Source organism: Aptenodytes forsteri, unplaced genomic scaffold, assembly GCF_000699145.1.
Source record: "Aptenodytes forsteri isolate BGI_AS27 unplaced genomic scaffold, ASM69914v1 Scaffold8, whole genome shotgun sequence".
NCBI lineage: Eukaryota > Metazoa > Chordata > Aves > Sphenisciformes > Spheniscidae > Aptenodytes > Aptenodytes forsteri.
The window spans coordinates 3929296-3933361 of NW_008796218.1; the positions used below are offsets into that span (position 1 = coordinate 3929296).

The following is a 4066-nucleotide window of genomic DNA, read 5'->3' on the forward strand; positions in this document are numbered from 1 at the left end:
CCCCCGTGTTGTCTCATCTTGCCTGTGCTGTCTGGGCGGGGGAGCCCTGCCTCCTTTTGCCTTCCTCAGATCAATGCCCTGGCCACTCACTTTCTGATGTTGCACGACGGGAAATGCTTTGAATACTTACGACATGGCCGCTCACATTGATTGCCAAGATTGACAGCAGTAACCATCGCCTTCACTTGTTTCAGGAGGAAAAAAAAAATAATAATAATGAACCTGATTGTAACCAAATCTCCAGGCAACCCATCCGCAAACTTCTAACGATCGGGATCCTGCACAACCATGGCCCGGAGAAACACCAGCAGACTCTAGTTCATTTATTTTATTTATTTTATTTTATTTTACCGAATTACCACCCATTTATTCCTCTTTCTCTCTCCCCTTTCACCTCCTTCCCTCTTTTTTTTTTTTTTTTTTTTTAAAGAAAATTACCGAGGCGCGCGAAGCGCGTTGCAAAAAAAAAAAAAAAAGGAGGCTCTCCCAGTGCTTTGTGCCACACTGGATCCCGAGGAGGTAACCAGGGAAAAAAAGCCCTATTGTGTTGTATACCTGTTGTTTGCTGTGGTGTGTAGTGCTGCGTGGCTTGGTGGTGGTGGTGGCGGTTTAATGGGTTTTCGCTGGATTTATGTCGCTTTGCAGGAGAGAATCCGGTTCCCCCTGCGCTGTCTTTAATGGGTTGTTAGTTGCAATTGAGTGAAGCAGCAGCGTCCGGAGGTAGATCTGTTGTTTAGCTTTTAACATTGCTGAATTCACCCCTTTCCCCCGCCTCCCCCTGCACGATTATTTACTTTTATACCACGAGGGTGCTGTTGGTTCCCCCCCTCCCCCCCCCCGCCCCACCCTCGTCCCCGTGCGAGTTTCCGGGGCTGTTTGAATCCCGAGGTTTCCGAGACGTTAAGGGACCCCAGTACCTTGAAATCACAACACTTTCTCATCCTTCCCGAGTAGAGTTTATTTTAAAATGTAGTGACAGATCAGCGTTGTATTTTAAGATCACCCACGGCAGGGGGACACAGAGGGCTAGGGGGATAGTACGTAAGGAACTAACACGAGAGGGAGAAAGAGAGAGAGAGAGGAAAAATAAAATCCGAAATAAATCTTTGAGAGCAGAGCGCTGCTGTCATTACTCCGAAGTGCTCGCGCGGGTTTCTTTTCACGGATAACCCCAACAGACACGGGATGGAGAAAGGCGAAGGGGGTTTAGCGGTGCTTTTACGTTCTCCGTTTAAGTTTGAGGTGGGTAACTGCTTTGAAGTTCGCCACAAATGAGTGCTATCCACGGAGCATGGAGTAACACAAAGCTACCGGAGTGGCGGCGGTGATGCTGGTTTTGGCCACACCGGGGCACTGTCCCGAGGATTCGCAGCTCTGTGGCGGCGCCTTATCTCTCCAAGCAGAGGGTTTGGATAAAGTTATACTGAAAACTTTAAAATTGATACCGCACCCTAATTTGTGATACACAGGGAGGGGGGAAGAAAGCAGTCCATCATCAGAGAGCTCCGTTTACACCCGGGGAAGGGGAGATGTGTGCCGCTTTGTGGCAACATTCGACTTGGGATTTCTTGCTGCCTTAGCTCTTTGCCGGAGGTCATGCAAATCGACCTTAAAAGAATGCATAAGCCATAAATTAAAATAAACCCTTAGCCAGAGGCTGATCCATAAGTAGACAATACCTAACCTGGACAAAACGGCTTCCTTTGCGAGCTGAAAAAAAGAATAGTGCCTAAACTAAATGCGAAGTAAGTTTTCAGGAAGTATTTAACTTACTATTATTATTATTATTGTTCTTTTAAAATAAAATAGTGGCAGTTGCAAGAAGCTAGCGCAGCTGTTTACAGACGGTGCTGTAGGGTACGAGCACGGCAAGGTGTGTCTGGCGGAGAGCGTGTTCTTTTCCTGGCTTTCACTACCTTCGAAGCTGTTTGGGTTTTGATTGGGGATAAGAAGCCTCTTTAACCGTATAAGCAATTTAATGTTTTATCTCGGATAACGCTGAAGAGTTTATGAACAAATCTGGGTTGCCTGCAAATGTCACATGCGCGCACACAAGCTGTGTCTGTATATAATAGTCTCGGGGCTTGTTTTTTTTTCCCGCAGTTTTTGACAATTGTTCCATTCATGATCCTGAAAGGAATCATCAGTGGGAGCTAATGAGTGCGCCTCTGCGGCTTGCCCTGCTCCGGGCAGGAGCGGGCCCCGCCGCTGCCGCCGAGCCCGCTCGTGTAATGCATGCACGCGTGTACCGGCGGCGGGGTCGCCCCTGCGTGAGCGCGGCTGTGTGTAGATACGCGAGAGAGAACATATAGGCGTGATGCGAGCAGGTACTTCCACGCGTGCATTAATAACTGAGCTGCCAGAGAGCTGCTCCTCTGCCGAGAGAGCTTCCCAGCTCCCTTTCCGAGTCGGGCTGAGCAGCGTGGAGCAGTTAACCCGCTTTGCAGCAGGGGCTGTGCGCTTCAGCAGAGCAGGGCCTTGAGGTCAATCAGAGGCACTGATCATATCGATTTGATTGCTGTCTTTGCTTTCTGCGGACCGTTTCACGGCGGTGTTCGGTGGTTTGTTTTGTTGTTTGGTTTGGTTGGTTTGGTTTTTTTTTTTTTTTTTTTAAAGGACGGGCAGGAGTGAAAGTGGCAACGTGAAAAGACAATTAGTGTTGTGTCTGAGAGGCGGGGGGGGGCTGCAGGGAAAGTCAGCCTGGTGGGAGCCTGGGGACGACAGATTAGTTCTGTCCTAGGGGTGTTTCCCAAAAACATAGACGGTGAAACTTTCTGTGATAAAGTAATGTATCTTCGCCTGCTGTTTGTAGATAAGGTATATGTTTATTAAGCTAATTTAAATAGCCTTCGGCACAGGAGCGGCGCTTTGTTCCTACTGTTTTCTTTTACCCTCATTTTAACATTTTTGGTATTTCCATCTTCAGTGCTGATCGTGAGGGCAGATTTATCCAGTCCCCAAACAGGGTTTGAAGTCCAAAAATTAACGAATTTCCCTTTCTGTATTCGTGTAATGGAGTAATTTTGAAACCTGTTTTGAGACTCCGACTTGACTTGACTTGTTTTATTGACGTGCTTGTGCCCACTCATTTAATTAAGCCATTATACCATAAAGTAAATAAGAATGAATGTGAGATATGTGCATGTAGTCTGCCATTACATACAAATATTTCCCTGGAAAAGATGCTTTAAAAAACTTTTTTCAGCACACCATGATTCTTTGGCAAGATCTTATTGCAGGTTTTTGTTTTGAGCCAGGATATTTCGCGTGTTTCTGTGGTCACAACGTTATATGCACGCTACACTCGGAATATAAACAGCAAGCGTACCTAGCAGCTCATTCTAGTAAAACTAAGAAATAATCTATTTATAGTGAGTACATTTAAAAGAAAATAATGAGGTCATTTGGAGTATGCTGCAGTTTGAAGTAGCTCGACACCTGGCAGAAACTACATACGCGTTTTCTTCAGACTCTGCACTATCCCTAACTTTTCCTTATAATACATTCTTGTGTTAAGTGAGAAAGGCTGCTTGTAAAACAATCCCCTGGCTGGTTCCAGCGTTGGGTGAAGCTGATCCTGTAATGGCATTTTGTTTTGAACAGTTGCTGTAGTTGAAGTTCCCTCATAAGGTAAGGTGGCACTGGGTCTGAAAGGAGGTCCAAATGCCACATTTATAATTAGACTGCCAATTCAGCACATTGTATCTATTGCTATACAGGGATATACTGCTGTGTCTGGTCTCTCAATAGACTGTATTCAGAATTAGCCAATTCAACTGCTTAAACTTTGGAGTCAAATTTAGAATAGGCAATGAGAGAAGGAAAGAAAGAAAACAATAATGCTTTCTTTTTTCCTCAGCTAGCTATTAAAAGCCAAAGAATATACGGAAACCAAACCAGGCACTGCACTTGGAATCAATGCACCAAGCGCAGCCTGGCCAGCCTCGCCTGCAAAACCGTTCTGAAGCGCGCTTCTCCGGGGGGAGGGGAAGGTGAGCCCCGGGCATCGCTCCGAGCGCCGCTCTCCAGGCCGCTTCCCCGGCCGCCGGCGGACTCCCGCGCCGGG

General features: G+C 46.7%; 1 protein-coding gene across 5 annotated transcripts in view; it reads left to right on the forward strand.

Moving 5' to 3' along the window:
- Nucleotides 1-425: 425 nt before the first annotated feature.
- Nucleotides 426-4066, forward strand: part of SOX6 (SRY-box 6) — a 387375-nt gene continuing 383734 nt past the window's right edge. For 3 of the 5 annotated variants that reach the window (XM_019474501.1, XM_009288777.2, XM_019474505.1), the window contains exon 1: nucleotides 426-519. The gene's annotated coding sequence lies outside the window, so the exon portion shown is untranslated. Of the gene's footprint in view, nucleotides 520-1469; nucleotides 1746-2193; nucleotides 2328-4066 lie in introns of those variants that run through there. The other 2 variants (XM_019474503.1, XM_019474502.1) reach the window with 2 other exon arrangements.